This window comes from Pinus tabuliformis, chromosome J (genome assembly GCF_031772625.1).
Source record: "Pinus tabuliformis cultivar Carrire ecotype Pingquan chromosome J, CPIR1, whole genome shotgun sequence".
NCBI lineage: Eukaryota > Viridiplantae > Streptophyta > Pinopsida > Pinales > Pinaceae > Pinus > Pinus tabuliformis.
The window spans coordinates 170789175-170801272 of record NC_142295.1 but is presented as its reverse complement, the minus strand read 5'-3'; the positions used below and the strand labels follow the sequence as shown (position 1 = coordinate 170801272).

The following is a 12098-nucleotide window of genomic DNA, read 5'->3' as shown; positions in this document are numbered from 1 at the left end:
AACTACTTGTATTCTCAATCTTCAAGTGGATTTGAATAAAAAGTTCGAAGTGATTCCAGACAGTTGTTGAGTACAAAATGTGTTCCCTGTTATTTTCATTTTATGTTTTTCTTCATAGAAAAGAGTAATGACGCTGCTAGCCTTTAATTTCACAGTTCTGCAAACTCAGATTCCTGTGAGTTAAAGTTAAAAGTACCTTAGTTATGCGCTCCTCTTTTCTATCTGTCCTTCCATACTAATTTCATGTTTCCTCTAAAGTTGAAAACAAAGATTCTGCATTAAGCAACTTGTGTTGAAGACTTTCCACTATCCTTTCGCACTGTTCTTTCATTAAAATTGTATTCATCATCAGAAGGCCACTTTGAATAATTGTTTTTTCTCATAGAAGATTTAGAGACACTGTCTTTATAATTTATGGGGTTTTAAAACTATGGAACAACCAACTTATTTAATCACAGTTTTAAATAAATGTCTTGGGCACTGACCTCTCCTCAACGAGATGTTGTCTTCCAAGGTACAACATTTTTCGTCACCGTTGCCAGGGAACGAAGACACTGAGTTATTTTTCCCTGGGTTTTTTTTCTAGTCATTTCTTTGTCTGGTGAGCAAAGAAAGTGCTTAGGCTGAGTCTCTCACCAAGAAAACAGTCCTAGCTCCAAAAAATCCCCACACAAGGTTTGATACCTCGCAGCAGAAAGCTCCTATCTTTTTTGATGCAAAGAAATTAATTTCTCGTAGAGTTTGGAAGCCAAAATCCCCAGTAACTCCAAACCCTACCTTGTCTACTCCTGGTACCAGTTTTGTTCCACAATTTCTTAGGACTTTTCATTTAGAAGAAGTTGTGAAAAATCTTGACTTTTCTCAAGAAAGCTTGTCTTCCCCTCAAACATTTTTTCAAAACCCACATTGGAAGGAGAATCATTTGAGTCGGTGTCCTTTTCTTTTCTAGAAATCAAAGAGATTAAAACAATTGATTTTTCAGTTTCACATCAAATTGTTTCTACTGTCAGTCAACCAATTCCTATTTCTGTTATCCCACCTCAATCATTTGTATTTCAGGCAGGAAGTTCTTCTGTTCCCCTCTCAAATTCAAATATGGCTATCCCAGCTTTTCTTTTGAACAGATATGCACCTTTAAATCTTCCTCAACCAATGAATGTTATGCCCCAAGATTATCTAAAATTATTACCCAGGTTTACAGGGGAAGATGAAGTAACAACAAAAAAACATATTGCTTCTTTTTGTGCATTTGCTGAGAATTTAAATGTTGAATATCTGGATGTAGTGATGAGATTATTTGTCCAGTCACTGGATGGGGAAGCAAGGAAGTGGTTCAAAACACTTCCTGCTAATTCTATAAATACTTGGGAGGAATTAGAGAATGTTTTCACACAAAGATGGGGTGAAAAGAAGGATCACAGTTATTTCTTAACTGAATTCAATGCAATTAAAAGAAAACCAAAAGAAGATGTAAATGAATTCATTAAGAGATTTAATAAGTTGTATAATAGTTTGCCAGCAGAAATAAAACCACCACCTGCAGGAGCAAAAGTGGTGTTTGCAGGGGCATTTGAATCTGACTTTGGTTTTACCTTGACAGAGAGGAGGTCTCCAACTTAGACCAAATCTAGACTGATGCACTGGAAATTGAAGCAAATCTATCTACTGCAGGAAAATTAAACCAAAGGAACAAGTTGAAGATAAGGGTAAAAGAAAAGAAGAAGTGAAGGTTGTTAGTCAGCCTAAAGATTCTCATGAACAAAAGCTTGATGAAATGACAAAAGTCATTAGGAATCTGTCCAACAAATTGGTGAAGATGGAATTAGAAGGCAAAAATCCACCAAGACAGATTCAATAGGGTCAAAACAGAAATTTTAATCCTCAATTTAGGAGGCAGCCACTGCAAATTATGCAAAGGGATAAAAAGGACCAAGATCAAATACAACCACCTCTGTACATCGAAGATGAACCGAGAAAACAGTGGAATAAACTCTTAAATAACAAGAAAATCAGATTTCTACATTGTAAGATGAAGAGGGAGAAGGAGTCATAAGGGAAGATTCAAATTTGGGTCATCAAGTCTCTCTGGATGATGAAGAAATTGAAGAATACTGTAAGAAGTTTACAGATTTTATGCAAGCAGAGTTGCATAAAAAATATGATCTTAGATCTAGGAGATGAAGACTCCAAAAGAGTGTAGAGGAGCAAACAGATCAAACATAAAAATATGATCTTAGATCTAGGAGATGAAGACTCCAAAAGAGTGTAGAGGAGCAAACAGATTAAACAGTTCAGCAACAATCTCCAAGACAAGTTGATAAAGGAAAGCAACAGATCAATATAGTCCCAACGGGTACAGCTTAGCAAGGATAAGGTTCTAACAATAAGCAGAATTCAAGGGTGTTGCACAAATCTATTCAACAACCTGTTGTTAGTTCACAGAAGGTGTCAAGTCAGAACTTAAATGAAGAGGAACAATTGAAAACAGTGAAAGAAGGTCATTCTTTTAATTTATTAAAAGAACTAGAAAAACTTAAAGTTCCAATTCCTTTAACTGAGCTAGTGAAGACTCCTATTTATAGAAAGCAAGTCTTTGACTTTGTAAATCTTTCACAAGATAATCATTTAGCAGATGCAGTTAATTTGCAAGAGGAAAGACCAATGGTGATGTTTGGTCCTCATGTGGAGGAACAAGATACTTCTACACCACCTTTTTATATTTCTCTGCTCATGCATACTTTCATACTTCATAATTGTATGTTAGATTCGGGAGCATCTCATAATCTAATGCCACTTTCAGTTATGAAGCAATTAAACTTGCAAATTACAAAGCCTTATAAAGATTTGTATTAATTTGATTCAAAAAAGGTCAAATGTGTGGGATTGATTAAGGATTTGGTGGTGTCATTGGCTCAAATTCTTGCTAGGAGTATTGTAATGGACGTGGTTGTTGCAGATATACCAGCGCGTTTTGGAATGTTTCTCTCAAGATCCTGGGGAGCCAAACTGGGAGCTGTACTCAAACTGGATTTCACTTATGCTATTACTCTAGTTTTTGGTGGAGAAGAAAGGAGGTTGTATCGAGAGACCAGGTTTGTAAAGACTATCACAAAGGAGGGTTAAAGTAATTTTCCTGTTTATAGTCAAGAACGGGATGACTTTTCCTGTTTTATGTTACAAGAATCACAGGAAATTGCTGAAGATACAAAAATACAACTCCCTTCAGCAATTAAAAGCAAAGAGCCAGTGGTCAGTGGAGTCTAGTTCGATGGTGCCTATTCGAAGGAAGGGAATGGAGTTGGAGTTCTTTTGCTTTCTCCAAAAGGTCATATGATTCCCTTCTCTTATAAATTATAATTTGACTCTACAAATAATATTATTAAATATGAAGCTTTGATTCTTGGTTTACAAGCTGCAAAAAATTTAAGAATACAGTGTATTTCTGTTTTTGGAGATTCAGAATTGGTAGTTAAACAAATCAAGAATCAATGTCAAGCCAAACATCCAAGGCTTAAGACATATAGGAATGAAGTGTGGGATTTGGTGGATAACTTCTTTTATGCTTTCAATATACAGTTTGTACCTAGGGAAGGTAATAGACTAGTTGATTCATTGGCAGTTGCAGCTAGTACATTTAAACCTCCACTGAATCCTAGACTCAAGTATGAAGTGGAAATCAAGAACATGCCTTCTATTCTAGATAATGTAAAGTATTGGCAGGTGTTCGAAGATGAAGAACATATTAAAAGATTTCTAGAAATGGTAGGTGAATTTTCGAACTTGGAGATCGACCAAGAGGATGAAACTGAAGGAGTTCAAGAAGATGAATCAAGCAGAAAATTGCCTTTAAAGGATTCTATAGGAGATCAAAATATAATGCAATTGAAGAATAATGTGATACCTAAAGGTTTGGTACCCTTGGAGAGATTGTTTAATGCTAATGATGTTGTTGTCAATACAAAGAAAACAGATTTAGAAGATGATCTTGAAGACTACAATCTTGGAACAGAGCAACAACCAAAGGTGGTGAGATTGGAAAAAGATGTTTCAAAAGAATTCAAAAAGAGGTATGTCGATCCTTTCAAGAAATATGTTCATATATTTGCATGGTCTTACGCTGATCTGAAGACTTATGATACAAACATCATTTAGCATAAAATTCCTTTGAAACCAAGGATTAAGCCATATAAACAAAAATTGAGGCAAATTAATCATTTATTGTTTCCATCAATTGAGAAGGAAGTTAAGAAACTATTGCAAGCTAAAATAATTGTTCCTCTGAGATATTTTGAGCGGGTGGCTAATTTAGTACCTGTGAGGAAGAAGAATGGGGATATTCGATTATGTATTGACTTCCGGAATTTAAACAAAGCATCACTAAAGGATAACTATCCTCTCCCAAAAATGGATCACATCTTGCAAAAAGTAACAAGATCTTCTAGATTATCAATGATTGATGGTTTTTCAGGTTATAATCAAATCTCAGTGCAGCCAGAAGATCAGAAAAAGACAGTGTTTACCACTGCATGGGGCACTTTCATGTATGCTAAGATGCCTTTTCAATTAATGAACGTTGGTGCTATGGATATAGCCTTTGTAGGTAAAAAAGAGAAATTTGTGGTAATTTATTTGAATGACATTACAATTTTTTCCAAATCAGAGGAAGAGCATTTGAAGCATTTGCAGCAGACTTTTGAAAAATGCAGGAGGTATGACTTATCCTTGAACCCCAAGAAATCTCATTTTGTTTTGAAAGAAGGAAAATTACTTGGCCATATTGTATCTACAGAAGGCGTTAGAATAGATCCAGAAAAAACATACCTCTACCAAGGAGCAAAAAGGAGATTCAAAGTTTTTTGGGAAAGATAATGTTTTTAAGAAGGTTTGTCCCAAATTACGCAGAAATTGTTAAGGAAATCACTGATATGTTGAAAAATGATACAGAAGTCAAGTGGACCACAACTGCTAGGGAATATTTTATCAAGATCAAGGAAGCCTTTCAAGAAGCCCCTGTGATGGTGAGTCTTGATTATCAAAAGCCTTTTCAAATATTTTCATTTGTCTCTCCTTTTACTCTTGCAGTAGTACTTTTGCAAAGAGATCAAAAAAATAGGGAACAACCTGTAGCATTCTTCAGCAGGGTGTTAAGGGATGCAGAGCTGAAATATAATATTCTGGAGAAATAAGCCTATGCTTTAGTAAAAGCACTAAAAGCTTTTAGAGTTTATATTATTCAATCTCAGATTACTACTTATGTTCCTAATGTTGTTGTCAAAGATGTGTTGACTCAGAGTGATAGCGATGGAAAAAGAGGAAAATGGATTGCAAAAATTCAGGAATATGATATGGACATCAAGCCAACTAAGCTGGTGAAAGGACAAGGATTAGCAAAAATCTTAACAGAAGCTAATCATCAAGCTATGGGAATTAATTTGTTGGCTGAAGTTTTTGAATCCAAGATAGAAGAAGAACAAGGTAAGAATAAAGAGCCTGATAACATAATTCAATACAAGTATCTTTGTTCTCAGTGATATAAAGACATTGTCCATTATCTATGTTTCCTTAGTTGTCCTCCTTTAAATAGAACAAAATATAAAGCTCTCAGAGTCAAAGCTCAAAAGTATGTAATAGCAGATGGAAAGTTGTATTGGAGAGATCCAGATGGTATTTTATTGCTCTGTCTAATAGAAGGAGAAACTATAGAAGTTGTAAATGAATATCATGGATGCCTCTGTGGTGGTCACTACAGTTGGAAGGTTACAGCACATAAGATCTTGAAGGTTGGTTTCTTTTGGCCCTCTTTGTTTTCTGATGTTTATAGACTTGTGAGAAGTTGTCAAAAGTGCCAAATGTTTGCTGAAAAGAAGAAATTAGCACCATTACCATTAATTCCTGTGTTTGTGGAGGAACCCTTTAGACAATGGGGTTTGGATTTTATAGGGGAGATAAATCCACCCTCTAGTGGACAGCATAGATGGATTTTGACAGGGACAGATTATTTTACTAAATGGGTAGAAGTTGTTCCAACAAGGAGAGCTAATGATTTAGTGGTAATTAAATTTTTAGAAGAAAATATTTTCAACAAGTTTGGTTGTTCCAAAAAGTTAGTAGCAGATTAAAAGAATATCGAATGAATTAATTCAGAATGAGCAAACAGCTCAATGATAATACAGAGATATTTACAATAATAGAAACATCAGGTTTCTATGTAGAATATGGAAACAATCAGTTTCATCTAAGAAACTGCTAAAAGAATAAAAATAGCAACAGCTAAAAGAATGAGCATTAAATACTAAATAGAAATATTCTAATACCCTCCCTTAATGCTCAATCTATTTACAACACCAATAGACCCTCGGAATTTTACAAATTTATCAGGACCAAGAGGCTTGGTGAAAATGTCGGCGGGCTGCTCTGTTGTGGGAACATATTGCAACTGAACTGAGCCGGCTTCAACCAGCTGGCGAATGTAGTGGCAATGAGTTTCCACATGCTTTGTTCGTTCATGAAAGACTGGATTCTTGGCAAGTTTGAGCACTCCCTGATTATCACAAAACAAAGAAGTAGGCCCTGTCTGGAAAACATGCATATCTGCAAGCATACGTCGAAGCCAAACTGCCTCACAGGATGCCTTAACTGCTCCCCGATACTCTGCTTCTGTTGAGGAGAGAGCCACTGCCTGTTGCTTCTTACTAGTCCAAGTAACAGCACCAGATCCTAGACTAAACACATACCCAGCTGTAGATTTACGATCATCAACCGAACCTGCCCAGTCAGAGTCAGTGTAGCCACTGAGAATAGGATTGGAACTGCGAGTATATAAGAGGCCATAATCAAAAGTACCACGCACATATCGTAGCACCCGCTTTGCTGCTATCCAATGATCAGCTTTAGGAGCTGACATGAAGTGGGAAATGTAGCTTACTGCAAAACTGATGTCAGGTCTGGTAGCAGTAAGATAGATCAGACTGCCCACTAATTGCCTGAATAAAGTTTCATCCACAAGGGGAGAGGGTGACTGTGCTGAAAGTTTGAGCCCTGGTTCCATAGGAGTCGTGGCCGGTTTGCAATCCTGCATTCTGAACCTTTCCACAAGATTTTTGGCATACTTGGACTGAGAGAGAAAGATCTGATTTTCAGTCTGCCAAACTTCAACCCCCAGACAGTAATGAAGAAGTCCCAAGTCTGTCATCTCAAAAGTTCTGCATAGATCTTGTTTGATCCCATGGATCAAATGTGCAGAGCTGCCAGTAATGATAAGGTCATCCACATAGACAACCACAAACAAGATATCATCACCAGTATGCTTGATATACAGGTTTGCATCAGATGGGCTCCGCTGAAAACCCTGATCTGTCAGGTACTGATCAATTTTCATGTACCAAGCCCGAGGAGCTTGTTTCAATCCATAGATTGCTTTAGCTAACCGACACACTTTCTGTTCTTGACCAGCAACCTTGAAGCCTGGAGGCTGCGTCATGTAGACTTCTTCTTGGAGATCACCATTTAGGAAAGCACTCTTTACATCCATCTGATGAACTTTCCAATTGAACTGAGCTGCTAGGGCAAGGACAAGCCTTATGGTACTCATCTTGGCTGTAGGAGCAAAAGTCTCCTCATAGTCGATGCCTTCCTTCTGTGAGAACCCTCGAGCCACAAGACGAGCTTTATACTTGTCTATGGTTCCATCAGCTTTGTATTTCACTTTATACACCCATTTGCAGCCTATGGGCTTTTTTTCGGCAGGAAGATCAAAAAGTGTCCAGGTGTGATTCTTCTGAAGACTCTGGAATTCGGCTTCCATAGCCTGTTCCCACTCAGATGTACCCTTAGCCTCTGAATAGGTTTGAGGCTCAAAAATACTATGTAGGTTAGCCATAAGAGCAAAATTGACTGTAGACTGTTGTCTGTTCTTATGTCTAGAAGTTCTACCTTCAAGGAGCTCATCATCCCGGAGATCACCAATGGTTTTAGCCCACCATTTAGGCCGAAGAGTAGAAGAACCAATATCAGGAGTAGAGGAACCAATATCAGGAGGAGGTGGAGAAGACTCAAGAGCAATAGGGGCAGCAAGGGGAGGGTTATTTTCTGGAGGAAGCTCAGATAGAGTATTATCAAATACTGATGCTACATCATCCCTCCCATCAGGTGGACCGACCGGAAGAAGAACACTGTGAGGCTGATCCTCAGAACACTGCTCAGAAGAAAAAGACTGAAAGAATCCTCTGTCTTCATCAAATACTACATCTCGACTGAAGCTAAGACGACCAGTGGCTATATCTATCAGCCTATAGGCCTTGTGATGATCACTGTAACCTGTCATCATGAGTTTCTGGCTTTTGGAATCCAACTTAGAGCGCTTAGCAGGTGGAATCCAAACATATGCAACTGAGCCAAATACTTTGAGGTGACTGATCTTAGGCTTACGACCAGACCAAACTTCTTCAGGAGTCTTCCCTTTAACAGCCTGAGTAGGTGATCGGTTAAGAAGGTAAACAGCAGTAAATACCGCTTCAGCCCAGAATTTGTTTGGAACACTCCTGTGTTGTAACATGGAACGAGCCATTTCAACAACCGTGCGGTTGCGACGCTCGACAACACTGTTCTGCTGAGGAGTGTAAGGTGTGGTTAATTGACGTTTGATGCCATGAATATCACAGAAGTTGGCAAAAGCTGAGGAACAAAATTCCCCCCCATTGTCGGTCCTAAGGGTCATGATATTACAACCAGATTCTTTTTCAACTAAGGTTTTAAACTTCTGAAAGGTACTAAGAGCATCAGATTTATTTTTTAAAAAATACACCCACATCTTTCTACTGAAGTCATCTACAATAAGTAAAAAATATTTGCAAGCAGTGATAGAAGCTGTATTCATAGGACCACAAATATCAGCATGAAGTAACTGAAGTACCTTAGATGCGCGCCAAGATTCTCCATCTTTGAATGAAGACCGATGTTGCTTTCCCGCTTGACAAGCGCTGCATACCCCCAACTGCTGAGTCTGAATATCAGGTAATCCTGACACAAGTCCCTCCCGAGAGAGCTGAGAGAGATACTGCATATTTAGATGCCCATATCGCTGATGCCATAGAGTGCTGATGGGAGAGACACGTGCTGCTAGAGCCACTTCTAGAGAGTCACCGGTGTCAAGTAGCCTGTATAGACCATGGTCCTCTAGGCCAACAGCAACTGTTAGACTGGTCTCCCTGTCAATGATGGAGCACTTGTGTGCACTGAACACAACATCAAGCTGAGGAGAATTCCTCATAATCTGGCTGACAGATAGCAGATTAATTTCCATACCAGGAACATAGTATACATTCAGAAATATGAGTGTGCGTCCACCAGACTGAATTTGAACTGTACCCCTGCCAGCTACAGTGTACTTTTCACCTCCACCAAATACCACGGAATCACTGAAAGGTGAGAAGTCAATAAACCAATCACGCCTGTGAGAAAAGTGGCGTGATGCACCAGAATCAATGTACCATGCAGAGGAAGGAACATGTTCTGAAGACCTTTTAGCCATAAAGGCGTAAAAGGCAGAATCTGTCTGCTCGGAATGTTCTGCAACATTTGCTCTCTGATGTGGCCCTCCCTGTTTCTTCTGTTCAGAAGCAATCCTCTATCGGCAATCTTTCTTCATGTGACCGAACCTGTGACAGTAATTACACTGCACACTTTTCTTCCTAGCAGGATCAAAAGGCTGAGAATAGCCTTTCTGCTGAAAGGACTGAGAGGACTGGTATTTTGCAGTAAATGCATTTTCCGAGGACACTGATGAAGCACCACTACCAAACTGCTGTTTCCACCGATCCTGCTGCAGAAGTTTGGTACATAAGTCTGGAAACTTCAGATCAACATTTGTGGTCGTAATGTTGAGTGTTTCTATGAAGTGTTCATAAGATTTCAGTAGACTTTTCAGAGTAATGACTACCATATCTTCTTCCTCCATGGTCCGACCAATGGCTTCGAGCTGATCTCGAATGTCTTTAATTTTGTTGAGATGTTCCTGTAAAGACATATGTTCATCCATCCTGTTGGAGAACAACTGATTTTTGAGAAAAAATGCTCTGCTTTTGTCAGATGTCTCGTGCAGTTCTTTCAACTGTTGCCAGATTTCGGCAGCTGTCTTGCCAGAAGGAATCTGTGGTAACTGATCATCAGCGACAGAGAGCTTGAGAAGCATAACAGCCTCTCGATTTCGATCATCAAATTTATCTTGATCGGTACCAGCTGTACCGGGACGAGGCTTTTTGCCCAAAATGAGCTGATCAAGACGCCTGTATTCAAAAATGGTCAGCATTCTTTGTTTCCAAATGTTATAGTTGTTGCCATTAAAGCGTTGATTTCCTTCTAACATCAGATTGGTGAGCGTGGCCATTTTCCCAAAGACAATACAGAAGTCTGACACACAAAAAAATGTAGCTGCCTGCTTAAAATTCCAAGAAAATATCAAGATGACTGTACCGAACCTTAACAAATTCTGCTTTGAAAGAAATAGGCTTGCACAAAAAAATAACTCAGATCTGTATCAGTGCACCAGATCAAAACACCAGACCAAAACCATGACAAGAGGTCGCATGCATCTTCATAAAATTAAGGCTGATTTGAAGAGGAGAGAAAAAAATACGTAGACTGAAATCGTGAGCTGTCCACGATTATATTTGCTGTTCTGGTCCCACCGCTTCAAAGAAAATCAAAATAAACTTTAATCAAATCGCTAAGCAAACACAACCCAAACGGAGCTCAGAAAGACCCTTGCGGAAGCCTGAACAAGTTTTACTGTGTATCGACCATAATGTATCAGATGCTTGGCTATAATCTGGAAAATGCCGTCACGTGAAAATGCCGTCACTGGAAAATGCTTGATATTTTCAATGCCGTCACTATAATCTGGAAAATGCCGTCACTGGAAAATGCCGTCACGTGGTGCAAGCGGGGCTTAAATTTCTGGAGGATCTCGATCTGTCGAATAATAGAATACATGTATTGGAGGATCTTGTTCCGTTGTCACAGTTTAACCTTGTGTCTTTGGACCTGTACGAGTGCCCCGTGACGCGTTTTTGTTTTGAGTCTTTCGTCGAGTTTTGATACACCCACGCTGCCGTCGATTTGTGGTTCCACTGTCGGAGAGAAATGCGATTGACCAAATACGGTAGCGTCGTGTTACACGGCAGCTCCCTTAATTCGCACAGCAACTGTAATAATAATCGAGCAGAATGAATCCGCGTCACAGCGTGGTCCCTCCGGAAGTTTGCAGAAGCGTGTCTTGAGCATAAATTCGACGTTGACAGGGTCGTAGGTTATGACAGGATCGCAGGTTATGACAGCCCGAAGACTGCTCGAGGATTTCTGGTTTGAAATATGAAGAAGAAAGGAGAAATTGCCGTCCTATGAGAGCACAATAGAGACGCAGGAAGAAAAATCCATTTCTGTATCGAGATAGACGACTGTAAGCTTTTATCACAGTGAGCAAAGCCGAGGCTAAGACTCAGTGAAGGCTACCTGGCTTACAGAGGGCTCGACCTTAGAAATGAATGAAAGAAAGAGCTCAAGAGATTAGGATGCAGAGGAAATAACTGTTCAAGAAATCTCTTTTTCCTGCTCCGATACCATAAAAGAATATCGAATGAATTAATTCAGAATGAGCAAACAGCTCAATGATAATACAGAGATATTTACAATAATAGAAACATCAGGTTTCTATGTAGAATATGGAAACAATCAGTTTCATCTAAGAAACTGCTAAAAGAATAAAAATAGCAACAGCTAAAAGAATGAGCATTAAATACTAAATAGAAATATTCTAACACAGATAATGATCAGGTTTTCTGATCTACAAACTTGATTGACTTCTGCTAGAAATATAATGTGATACTCTCTCATTCTACCACCTATCACCCCCAAGGGAATGGGTTGGCAGAATCTTCAAATAAAGCTCTGGTGAAGATACTCAAGAAAACTATTGCAGAGAATCAGAAAAACTGGGATTCAAAGCTGAAGTTTTCTTTGTGGGCAAACACAGTTACTACTAGAAGGTCGACTGGAAAATCACCTTTTGAGTTAGTATATGGAGCAACTACTTTATTTCCCAG

At 38.8% G+C, this 12098-nt stretch overlaps 1 protein-coding gene across 4 annotated transcripts in view; it reads right to left on the bottom strand.

The window, feature by feature from the left end:
* LOC149226211 (accelerated cell death 11-like) overlaps nt 1-12098 on the bottom strand; it is a 103555-nt gene that overhangs the window by 45820 nt on the left and 45637 nt on the right. The window lies entirely within an intron of this gene.